We start from the raw sequence: 13558 nt of genomic DNA, 5'->3' as shown, positions 1-13558 counted from the left end.
GCTCTGTTCATGTTCCTCAGTGACAGGAAGAACCTGTGAGATGGCAAGAGTTTAAAGCAATGGGACTATAGGGTTTTTCAGGATGCGGATTGAACAGCGTACACTTGTGCTTGGGTATACCGCAGAGTTCACAGCGACACTGATAAATTTCCACAGACACAGACCCTTTGGCATTTCCCTCTTCTTAACAGCAAACAGTGCTTTCAAAGGTTATGGAGAACAGCGTATTAATTTAAGTGCTAACGTGAATGCTAAAACAAACAGCAGGATCAGGGCTCCAAATCAAAACGTTAAAATAAATACTTAAGAACACAGAATTGCCTTGGGGATGTGGAGTTCCACAGGCAGAACAAAAACAAAACAAAATAAAACAAAATCTGAATTATCCACGTTCTCACCTCATTTATTAGGCTGGCTCTATAGCTTTGGAAGAACGGCTTGCAGAAATGGAGGTGACTGACTGCCTTCCTCAGTGGCCTGCTGTATGTGCTGTGAGTGCTGAACTCCCTGGCTGACCTAGGCTCGCTCTTGCCATATGCGTTAACCTGCTCTGAGCTCTCCACCTTTCTGATTCATTTTCTCAACGTTCTCCCAAAGGCTCTCACCTAGGCTGGCATTTACATTTTTATTAAATTGCAAAATAACAATAAAGAACGTAAACACCTCCTTAGAGGAAAGGAACTGCTTAATCATGACAGTATTGTGCGTGAGTGATTCACCCTTGGAGGTTCTCCACCGCGTGCTGTCTGTGTGTGCTTATAAATGCACACTTGCTCTGTAATTATCACAGGGCTATAAGGAGCGTCTCAGACTTGAAGAAATTGATAGCCTCCCTCTTGTTCCTTCCTTTAAGAACTGAAAGCACAAACTCCTTCCACTAAGAAGGAGTTGATTGACTCACTTCATATTTATATTCTAGTCTTTTATTGGACATTTTTACGTGAGGAAAACTTTTCTGTGCCCATAATGCACACCCTCTCTGTTGTGCCATAGAATTTCAAATAATCCTTAGTGTTTCACATACAGCACAGGGAATAAAGTTGATTAATCAAAACAATGTTAATTGATCCTGTTCCTAGTAGAAAATAAATTCTGCCAGGTCTCAGTTCATAAGTCCATAATACACATCACCATCAGGTAAAAATTCTGTAGGAGGGAATACAATACAGGGGGTCTCCCCAGCTTAATCGTTTTTGTTCTAATATATATATATATATGTATATATATATATATATATATAAAACATTGAAATCTGAGGGGCTTGTTTTAGTCACATGGTTCTAGAAAAATTATGATATAAATGGTTATCCTGTTTAACCAATCCCTGCTCTGTTTTCTGTACCGGGTGTTTGGAGTAGTAACCTGAGCCTTTCCTGTTTCATTTACCTGCTGACTGACTCATCTTTGATGGCTTGTTGACAATCGGCACCTGTACTATCTACTTTTTGCCTCACATCAGTACGCACACATTCATACCTCCCCTGGAAAGTCAGAGTGAAGGGACCTCTGACCGATGGCTCGGCATTGGAAACAAACTTGTGGAAGTGAATACCTTTTATCCGATGGGATTCTAGAAATGGATTTAGCTCTCTCTGCCTTTTCTAAGTGGAAAAACTTAGCAATGCATGTATTAGTCATACTAGACTCTGCAGAGATTGTGGAAGGCTTCATATAAAGTAGGGTTTGGTCTAAAACAAATGGATTTGGATTGGGATCAGATAGACGCATTTTAAGCTCAGGATCGTCTTCTACCAACAATTTAACCCCTCAGGGTTATGAACTGCTTTGGTTAGACTGTTTATTTTAGACTCAGCGCCTAGCATCCTGGTGACAGTGATAGTAATTATTGCCACCATGTCCCATTATTGTAACATGAGTCAGGAGTGCAGACTGACTTTGCCTTACTCAGAGGACATTCTAAAATCAAAAATTCATATACGCCTTCCGCTCTTAAACCATGACTTCCTAAAGTCTACCATAATGGTTGGAGGCTTTACTTGCCCAAGGTATGTGTATGATAACTCATCGAAGAAGCAACGGAGGGTTGGTGACTTATTGCAGGACTTGGATATCAGCTACCTTGTAGGAAGTTTGAGTTTTCCTAACTCTGGGTTATAAGTGATCTTAAGCATAGGCGTATAGAAGAAACCAGCTCCCATAAATTGGTTGCTCTCTTAGGATGCTCACACCAATAGAATGCAATTTAGGCTCACACTCATTAGCTGGTAAGTGATCTAAGTAACCTCTAGGACGCAGACGAGCCTGTCGCTTTTCACTAATCCTTGCGTCATAGCTTAACCTTGGAAGCCATGTCTCTGTCATGCCCTCAATGATAAGCATCATTGTGTTGTTGAATCTCTGACACGTGGCCATGACTTAGTGACCTTGGTGACAGGTTTCCGTGGTGAGACACCAGCTGCTTCCTCAGAAGAAGGTGGCATCAATGTTGCATCTAGGCTGACAATATATGACTTTGATAATATTTTGGCACTGATCTTCTTTATGTTATGTGTATATTCGAAGAGAAAAACATTGAAATAAGTACTAAAAGTTATTGAAAATTATCACCTAAAATATAAATGTTGTATCACATAAAATAAAAACGTTTTATCATGGTCTGCAATGGAGTGTTGTCTTGTTAGACACTGAAGCCTCAACTTTGTATTTAGAGTGTTTTAAGACTCAAGCATGTGGCAATATTAATTACCTATGTTTTCAAACAGACCCATCATACAGTTGAGAAAAAATAAAACAGATGATGCTTAAGAGCATATATAATGATGATACGTAATATTTCCTATAAAATATCCTAAATCAAATAAATTGAAATATAATCAAGTTTTCTGTGTCTTAACATATTTTAATTACTAAAATATATGCAGGGATATTTTAAGACAGGTTAGCACAGAGCCATGCAAAGGAACAACTGACTCTAAAATTAATGGTTTGAACAGTCATAAATATATCAGAGCAAAGAAATGAAATTAAAATGGAACAGAACAGAATAGAATAGAATAGAATAGAATAGAATAGAATAGAATAGAATAGAATAGAATAGAATAGAATAGAATAGATCTGTAAGTCAGGTATCCACCTAAGGAAATTCAATTCCAATGAATCATATGCTGGCACCCACTGGATTCAGAAGTGCACTGTAAAGACACCTTAACTGCACCCTGGGCTATAGAACTTCCCACAGTTAGACCCACCTCAGTCAATTACCTTACACTCAGGATATCACTCCAGTCATTATCTTCCACAATTTAATTAAACAAACCAGTGTATCAGTGCCTCTGTTTATCTTCCTGCCCGCAGCAGTGTAATGACTGCCTGAGAACACAGGAAAGAACGTTCCAGGTGGGGTTTCTCCACTCCCGGAAGTGAGGCCCTGAGGAAACAAAGCCTAGATTTTTACAGCATAAGTAGAGACTGGAAGGAAGGCAGAGACTTAGAACTTTCCAGAAGCCTTTAGGGTCCACCTTGACTATCCAGGTTGGTACTGCTTGGTGTATATGTCTCAGGAAAGAACTTGAAGCTAAGAGCTTACACAGTCCCTCTCCTGTTCATCAAGCAGCAGATGTCCTGCTTTGGCTGTTTGAGTGTCCTGTATGTATTGTAGCCACCAACCATCATATGACTTTAAATTGTGACTCTTGTTTTCAAAGAACTAAACTGTGTTCCCCAAAGTAGGATTCATGAATATTTAATGAAGAATACTAAGAAATATATAGTGTTTGCTAGTGAATCAAACATAGGAAGAGGAGAAAACAAATGGATCTCTCCACCCAGACAGTGTGAACTCCTCAATCATACCATTACAATGGGGTTCTGTTATCTATTCTCTTATCCTGGGCTCCCTGTGGACAACTTCCTTTGTTGTCTAAGTTGCACTAACCAGTCATATGGTCACGACCTCCAAGTCATTCTTCCCAGATTACATTTGTTTCATCTTCTTGAGGCTCCTATTTCCAATAGAAGATTGGCCATGCCCGCTGTGTGGCTATTTAATGACATCTAAATATAGATGTAGATACCTTAGTTCACAGCCTCCTGGCTCACAGGCAGCAGGACTCTGAAGTTCACTGTCAATATTTGGTCATGATGTATAGTAAATATTTCTTTTGAATATTCATTGAATCCGTAGGGCTAACCAATCAAATACCGGTTAATCCCCCTCAAAAATCTCTCCAGCTCTGTACCAGGCAGCCAAGTCTTCATTGACTCCATGTCTACCCTCTTGCCTGTGCAGATTCTGGGAGAAAGTGGTAATCTCCTGACTAAGACTATTCAAAGACTCAACGTTTTAATCTCCAGGAGAAAATTGAGAAAGCATAAAAGTGGGTGAGCAGTCACCATCGTGCATTTCTTCAGACTCATTTCTTCCTATAATTTACTTTATTCAACTTTCAGCAAAAAGGAGGAAGCCCGGGTTTTCCGGTTTATTTAGCTTCAGATTGGAAACTTTATATAAATAAAATATCGACACAAATTGGGGCTACATACAGTGAGGATCTTGCAAGGTCCTTTGCTCATCTTCAAGGGCACCTCGCTTGTAATTGCCCAATGATGTGGAGCCTGCTGGAATTAGGAATGGAAAATCAATACTTGCCTTCACGCTGCCCTCTTGTATATATGTGTGTATCATTGTACCATAAAGACTTAATGGTCTGTGCTTTCTGTATCTTACCCTTCAGCCAAGCTCAACACAGTCAGGTTGGCGTATGCCTTCTGCGGGCTGAAGCCGAATGCTGCAGAGCTATTCCGAGACGTTTCTGCATTACCGCTGCGTTCCACACTGTTCCCTAAGCTACACTCTGCACTGCTACCGTCGCAGTGCTTTTGACAGTGGTCCGAAAGACTTAGCACGTCGCTGCTTAAGATCGTGCATTTTAAAAGCATTAGATTAATACAGGCTTTAGAGCAGTAAACGTTACTTTAGGGCAGTAACCTTTTCTTTTTAGCTCGCAGTTCAAAGGGATACAGTCCATCCTAGGGAGGAGGGCACGCTAGCGAGCTAGGCAGGTCACATGACCCCACAAACAGCAGAGAGCAATGAATGCTAGTCCTCAGCTAACTTTGTACAGAACATTAGCACAGGGCATCATATCAGCTAAGGTTAGGTTAGGTCTTTTTACATTGGTTAACACAATCTAAAATATCCCTCCTAGACATGCTCAGAGGTGGGTGGTTTTAATTGCTTGTTTGTTTTTGCTTTCTCTGTTTGTGAGACGGGACTCACTATATATCTCTGGCTAGCCTAGAACCCATTAGGTAGATCAGGCTGGTTTTGAACTCATGTTTTGTCTAATTTATGTATGTATGTATGTATTTACTTACTTACTTAGCAAAATGACTCTGACTTGTCATGTTTACATTATGCACTGCTTGCTTCTCTGTTATGAACAATTTCCGTCCTGTTGTTCTTTTTATGAGTTTTGATTCCTCTAAGTACGGCCTTTATTTTCCATGCGACTGTGTAGACTTTGGTCTCTCAATTCTGATATCTGGTAGCTACAAAGATTTCTGATGTATCCTCCATGATAAAGAGTAGTAAATGTTTAGTATATTTCTCAAGGTCACAGACTAAGCTCAAATTTTCATCTGAAAGAGACAGATGTCAACATCCTAAGGATGTTGAGCCACAAGACTTCCTCACAGGCCCCGTATGAATAAAACCATTAACTGCGTTTTCAGCTTTGAGGATCGAGTTTACAACGGAAGGCAAGCAAGACAAAACCTTTGTCATGTTGTCCTTCTTATTATTCTGCCCATTTTTCGACAGGCCAGTTGGGGGACTGCAGGTGACATACTTTGAGTTCGTTGTATGAAGCATTTGAAGGAAAGATTTCAGAGATGTATGCTATAAATGTGGTTAGGGTTTTCTATTAAGTTGCTTAAAATTCTCTTTGGACTAATACATTTTAAATGTATTTGATATAATCAAATGCATATTATCTAGGAAGCCTTAAGTGGTGAATCATTGTATGTACATACTCAAAGCCTATTGACTTCAAGTTATTATAGAAGTAAATCACAGTAAATATGATATTAGGATGTGGTAGGTTCAAATATGTGTTTCCAAAGACTATCTTGTTGGGTTATTTTTGTGTGTGTATGTGTGAACTGGTGGTGTAAAGTTTGTGTACACAGATCTATGTGTAATCAGTATCTTGATTTCTGAAATGTGTTTCATTTAAATCAGTAATGAATACAGCCTAGATAAGGATGTGGAAAGGGGCCAGTGCTGATGTTCACTAGGCTAAATTATTATTATTTTTTTGCCTATAAAATATTGAATATTCGTATAGCTAGGGTAACTCCAATTTACTGTAACATTGGGCAGGTCATACAGAGCATATCAATTAGGCAAAACCCATACACTGCCTTAGCTATTTTTCCTTGTATGCCAAAATTTTAAGTGTGTTGAAGAATTTCTATAACCCAGCACTGGAGAGAGAGACCAGGCAGTCTCTGAGGCTCTGTGGTAGCCTTTTCCACTGTAAAAGAGAGATCTTCTTTCACTGAGGCACCTTCTCTCAAAATTAACGTTGAGGGGGATTGAGTAAGATAGCTGACATTCATCTGCCTGCTGTGTGTGCACATACAGGTGAAAGTATTTACACGCATGCTCATATGTGCTCATGCCTGCATACACGAAGAACAGTTGTACGTCACGCATGGAATTATATCAAAGGAAATCCACCTAAAGGGGATAAAGCCAGTGCTACATCATTGGCTCAGGACAGTAAAAAATATGGAAGAGAAAATGTTAACATGCGTTTAAACAGTGCTGGCCAACTGTAATAAAGTTACAAAACTGTACATGGACAGTCAAGATTTAAGGAGAACATGTGGATGGTAATACAAAAGACAAAAAAAGTATCTGATTGGCAGGAGGAAATCTAGCAGAATTTTACAAATAAAAATACTGGACCTGCCACGTGGGTTACAAAGCAATTGCAGCAAACATGCGAAACAGTAGCCCAAAGATACACAGCTCTTTCTCAGCCTTACTTGCATAATCAATATAAGGGCTGTAATTTGAGACAAGCAGAACCAAAAATCAATGGGCTCATATACACCAAGGGTAAATTACTAAGAAGAAAGTGAGAGATGAGTATTCTAACATAGCTGCTCCCCGGGGTCCATACCTGCATCCAGATCCTGTATCCAGATTGTCTCGAGAATTTCTAACAATATAGACTATTTCAGGTACGTCCTGTCATTCAGAGAGCATCAGTGTATAGAGATAGGGCCCAGCCATCCTGTGTATAAAGCCCTTGAAGTAACATCCACGAACCCTTGGGCCTACGAATCACTCTTTCTTTCCTTTTGCTTAATGAATGAACCCGTGTAATTATGGGCAACAGAGCTTATAGATAGGGCAGAGTGCATCACAGAAGGAAAAAAAATGTAGCATGAGGAGGTAGCCTGGAGAATACATGAAGGTCATAGTTCATGCTTGTACGTTATTTTTGGGAAGCAATATCATATGGAATTAAGTGTCAACTCACCTAATTAATATCTTTACATTATTGTGTTAAACCTCCTGTGCAGATGTTCATTTAAAGTAACTCTAAAAGTTCCGAGGCTAGTCCTCAAATGCAAGAAACCTGTTTAAGAATCACCTGTTCTCTGTACTGGATAATTTTATGTAAACTTGACACAATCTAGGGTCACCAGAGAGGAAGGAATCTCAAATAAAAAATGCCTCTATAAGATCTGATTATAAGGCATCTTCTTGATTAGTGATCAATATGGGAGAAGCCAGCCCATTGTGGGTGGTGCCATCCTTAGGCTGGTGGTCCTGGGTTCTATAAGAAAGCAGACTAAGCAAGCCACGGGCATCACGGTTTAAACAGCACTCCACCATGGCTTCTGCATCAGTTTCCAGGTTCCTGCCCTTTATGAATTCTTGTCCTCACTGCTTTTGGTGATGAGCTGTTGTATAGAACTGTGAACAAAATAAACCCATTCCTCCCTAAGATGCTTTTGGTCATGGTGTTTCATTATAGCAATAGAAACCTGAATTAATGTACTTCCCTAGTGACTGTTAAAAAAAAAAGAAATTGAATGAATTGTCTAGGGAGGTAGTGAGCTTGTGCTCATAATCACTAGTATGGCAGATTTATGAAGACTTGTCACAACAATGGGTTTTATTCAGTGCTGTCTCAAAGGAACACTGATTGCTGTGTTTTTATGGCTGTACGTTGAGTTGAGATGCATGTAGTCACTTGAGTAGACAAGTTGTAATCTTAACAGTTGATCAGATCAATCAAAGTGGCAGGTGTGTAGAGTGGAGTAAGCATATTTCTGATTGGTTGATTGAGTTTTCAGCGGCTTTGAACAGGTGGCGAACATACATGACCCCAGGCTGTCAATGTTGCAAGAACACTAGTTGATTTTAAAGACCCTGACCTTGGGACAATGTGTAAGCATTAAACACTTAGCTTTGTTTTGTTTTTGTTTAATTTTTAAAAATGTATTTATTTTTACATTCCTGATTTTATTCCCTTCTCAGTCCATCATCACCCTCCCTAACCCCCAACAGTTTCACATCCCATACCTCCTCCCTGCCTCACTTGAGTCTCTCAAGGGTTAGGTGCATCTCTGACTGAACCCAGACCCAGGAGTCCTCTGCTGTATATGTGTTGGGGGCCTCATCTCAGCTGGTGTATGCTGCCTGGTTAGTGATCCAGTGTCTGAGAGATCTCAGGGGTCCAGGTTAATTGACACTGCTGGTTTTCCTACAGGGTTTCCCTCCTCCTCAGCTTCCTCCAGCTTTCCCCCAATTGAACTAGAGGGGTCAGAAGCTTCTGTTCATTGGTTGAGTGCACATAGCTGTATCTGACTCTTTCAGCTGCTTATTGGGCCTTTCTGAGAGCAGGCACGATAGGTCCCTTTCTGTGAGTGCCTGACAGCCTCAGTAATGTTGTCAGGTCTTGGGGCCTCCCCTTGGGTTGGGTCGCTGGATCTTATTTTCTTTCCTTGGGATCTCCTCCATTTCCATCCCTGCATTTCTTTCAGACAGGAAGAATTATGGGTCAGAGTTTTGACATCCCTCAACGTCTTTCTCCTGGAGGTGGGCTTAACAAGTTCCCTCTCCCCACATCTAGGGTCCCTTCCCACCCATGAGTCCTGAGAGTCTCTCAGTTCCCAGGTCTCTGGTACATTCTGGAGGGTCCTCCCAATCTCTTTCATCCTGAGGTTGCCTGTTTCCAATCTTTCTGCTGGCCTCAGAACTTCAGTTTTGATCACCCATCCAATACCAGATAATGTTCCTCTCTCCCTCACCCCCATCCCTTTTCCATCCCCCGTCCTTCCCTCCCTCCCCCTTGTGGTATTTTCTCCCCCACCCCCCAAAGTGGGACTGAGACATCTTCACTTCAGCCCTTCAGCTTGTTGACCTTTGTGAGTGCCGTTGACTCTATCTTCGGTATTCTGGTTTTTTTTTTTTTTTTTTTTTTTTGGCTAATATTCACTTATTAGTGAGAACATACCATGCATGTCCTTTTGGGTCTGAGTTACCTCACTCAGGATGATATTTTCTAGTTCCATCCATTTGCCTGCAAGACTCGGGATGTCCTCGTTCTTAATAGCTGAGTAGTATTCCATTGTGTACATGAACCACATTTTCTGTATCCATTCTTCTGTCATGGGACATCTGGGTTGTTTACAGCTTCTGGCTCTCACAAATAAGGCTGCTATGAATATAATGGAACACATGCTCCTGTGCCATGGTGGGGCATCTTTTAGGTATATTCTGAAGAGTGGTAATTATAGGTCTTTAGGTAGCTCTATTTCCAATTATCTGAGGAACCTCCAAATTGATTTCCAGAGTGTTATACCAATTTGCAATCCCACCAGGAATGGAGCAGGGTTCCTCTTTCGCCATATGCCTTGCCAACATGTGTTGTCACCTGAGGTTTTGAACCTTGCCATTAAGACTAGTGTAAGGTAGAATCTTGGGGTTGTTCTGATTTGCATTTCTCTGATCACTAGGACTTTGAACATTTCTTTAGATGCTTCTTAGTCATTCGAGATTCCTCTGTTGCAAATTCTCGGTTTAGTTCTATACCCCAATTTTTGATTTGGTGGTTTGGTTTTTTGGTGGGTAGCTTCTTGAGTATTTTTAATATACTTTAGATATTAGCCCTCTATTGGATGTGGGGTTAGTAAAGATTTTTTCCCAATCTGTAGGATGCTGATTTGTCTTATTGTCTATTTCCTTTGTCTTACAGAAGATTTCCAGTTTCATGAGGTCCCATTTGTTAATTCTTGATCTTAGAGTGTGAGACAATGGAGTTCTGTTTAGGAAATTTCTCCCGTGCCAATGAGTTCAAGGCTCTTTCCCACTTTTTCTTCTATTAGATTCAGTGTATCTGGTTTTATGTTGAGGTCCTTAATCTACCTGGACTTGAGCTTTTTGCATGGTGATAAATATGGGTCTATTTTCATTTTTCTACATACAGACAGCCAGTTAGACCAGCATCATTTATTGAAGATGCTTTCTGTTTTCCATTGTATATTTTTGGCTTCTTTGTCAAAGATTAAGTGTGCATAAGTGTTTGGTTTTGTTTCTGGGTCTTCAGTTCTATTCCATTGATCAACCTGTCTGTCTCTGTACCAATACCATGAAGGTTTTATCACTAGTACTCTGTAGTAGAGCATGAGGTCAGGGATGGTGATTCCACCAGCCATTCTTTTATTGTTAAGAATTGTTTTTTGCGATTTTGGGATTTTTGCTTTCCAGATGAATTTGAGAATTGCTCTTTCCATGTCTTTGAAGAATTGTTTTAGGATTTTGATGGGTATTTTATTGAGTTTGTAGATTGCCTTTGGCCATTTTTCCTATGTTAATTCTGCCAATCCATGAGCATGGGAGATCTCTCCATTTTCTGAGATCTTCAGTTTCTTTCTTGAGAGACTTGAAGTTCTTATCATAAAGATCTTTCACTTGCTTGGTTAGAGTTAGCCCAAGATAGTTTATATTATCTGTGGCTATTTTGAAGGGAGTTGTTTCCCTAATTTCTATCTCAACCTCTTTATATAACCTCTTTGTATAAAGGAAGGCTACTGATTTCTTTGGGTTAATTTTATATCTGGCCACTTTGCTCAAGTTGTTTATTATCTGGAGAAGTTCTCTGGTAGAATTTTTGGGGTCACTCATGTATACAATCATGCCATCTGCAAATAGTGATACCTTCATTTCTTCTTTGCCAATTTGTAGCCCCTTGATCTCTTTTTGTTGTCTTATTGTTCTAGCTAGCACTTCGAGTACTATTTTGAATAGATATGGGGAAAGTGGGTATCCTTGTCCTTTCCCCAATTTTAGTGGAATTGTTTCAGGTGTCTCTCCATTTAATTTGATATTGGCTGTTGGTTTGCAGTACATTGATTTTTATTATGTTTAGGTATGAGCCTTAGTTCCTGATCTCTCCAATACCTTTATCTTATGTGTCACTATGGTTTGGACATAGGGCTTTGTGCACTATGGAAGCTCTTTACCCACGTAGGCACAGCAACAGCCTAGATACAAATTCTGACTGTGCCTCAGTGGCACTGAGACTTCATGCAGACAGAGTGCAATAAAGCCTGCCTTAGAAATGGGTCTCCCTTAGGAAACGTTATAATATATGCCAGAAACTGCATGCTTTGTTTTTATTTTTATTTTTTTTTCTAAACAGGATTTATCTGTGTAGCCCAGGCTATCCTGAAACTTGTAGCCGTGTAGATCAGGCTGTCCTCAAACTCAGCGATCTTCTTACTTCTGCCTGCCAAGTGTTGGGATTAAAACAATACACTCCCACCACTTGACTGGAAACTGTCTTTTGATGTAAAATCCTTGCTCCCATTCAACTCCAGCATTCTCTCCCTCCCCCGAAATTAGAGTTTGTTGATATCATGAGCCAGATCATAGGAGGCTGTTAGGTACAGTAGCTCGACTTTGCGTTTGGTTTCTAAGACTATTTTAGAAAGTACTGATAGGGGGGCGTGTGTGGATTTCAGCAGATGGACGTGGCCCAACACTACCTACTGCTGTCTGAGGAGGTCTTTCTCATAAATTCCCTGACTTGAATGGCTGGGATCTGATCTAGCAAGCAGGAAATTGTCAGGAAAGTTGATATGAAACCAAGTTGGTGGACATTTGGTGTCCTGCCCTTTCTTTCTCTTGTCCTTCTGTGACTGTGGCTGTCACAGCCTAGAGCTAGGCTGGCAGCCCCAAAGTCCCAGAAATCCTTCTGTCTGCACCCCAGCCTTACCGGGGTTACAAATACATTCGCCAAACCTGGCTCTTAATATTAGTTTCAATATTAGTCTGGGAATTTGGCATCCAGTCTTCAAGCTCAGATAATAAATGCTCTTATTCACTGAGCCATCTCCCTGGCCCTGGTGCTGATGTGACATCCTTTAAAGGACATGATTTACAACTGGGTCCAAAGATTGAGCAGAGCTTAAAAGTTCAGATTTAACATTATGTTAAAAAAATAATCAGTTTTACTTAATTCCCAAGTTTCCTCCAAAAGGAGCTTTAGGGGTTATACTGTTGAGGCTTGTGGGTCGCAGATAGATAATCAAAGATAACACTTAAAAATCACCTGTCTTCCTGTCTTATTCATTATCCTTGCTATTTAATGTTCTTGTTGAAGTCCAATACTCTCAGAACAGGGATGGTTTCTCTCTGGTTTTGAAGCATATTGGATACCGTGAATTAGGTCATAATTCATGAGCCAGGCTTTCCCCCCAAGGTCCCTTTGATTCCCTCTCTTCCTTCCTTCCTTCCTTCCTTCCTTCACTTTCACTTACAGGTAGAATCCAGTTGGCCAGCCCACTTCCTTCCGTGAGAATTATTATATATAATGCTGCTGCTTGCAGGCATTAGTCTCCTACATGGACGTAATAATGAATATGTGTACTTGGGGACCCAGGGAAATAAACATGTGTTTTTATTGTCTATTAATTAATTGCATATCGATATAGCAAAACCACATTCAAATAGTGTTGAGTTTTCAGTATTTTGACTGGTAGCAAAAGTGGATTCTTGCTTAGTAGCCTGTTAAAATTATTATTTGACCCCTGGTAAATACCTTCTGATGTTTTCCTTTTCTATCTCAAAGTGCATATACCTCTCGGGTTGGGGAGACATTTCAGTAGTTAAGAGCAGTGTCTGCTCTTGAAGAAGCTATGAACTTGGTCAGTCTTCTGTACCCACATGTTGGTTCCCAACCGTTGGTAACTCCAGTTTCATGGAATCTGGTGCCCTCTACCGGGCTTCTACGAGTTTCTGGCAAGCACGGGGTATACATATATGTATTTAAGCAGCTCACACCATTCATATAAAAATTTTAAAGTCTCTGTCTTTCTCCCTGTCTCTCTACCCTTTCTGCCCTAATTTTTCTGAAATAGAAATTCACAGTATTTTCAGGCCTTATTACAGTATATGATTATAACTTTAAAAATTTCGTCTCTAACGGCGGATTAAAATGGATACATCTTTCTCTATCTCTCTGTCTCCCTGTCTCTCTCCATCTCTCTCCTCACCTGTCTCTGTCTGTCT

General features: G+C 40.3%; 1 protein-coding gene across 3 annotated transcripts in view; it reads left to right on the top strand.

Annotated features, from left to right (window-relative positions):
- Positions 1 to 13558, top strand: part of Pcdh15 (protocadherin related 15) — a 1498824-nt gene that overhangs the window by 117706 nt on the left and 1367560 nt on the right. The gene's annotated exons all lie outside the window — the stretch shown is intronic.

The sequence above is a fragment of the Rattus norvegicus genome, chromosome 20 (genome assembly GCF_036323735.1).
Source record: "Rattus norvegicus strain BN/NHsdMcwi chromosome 20, GRCr8, whole genome shotgun sequence".
NCBI lineage: Eukaryota > Metazoa > Chordata > Mammalia > Rodentia > Muridae > Rattus > Rattus norvegicus.
This window is presented reverse-complemented; position numbering and strand designations above follow the sequence as displayed.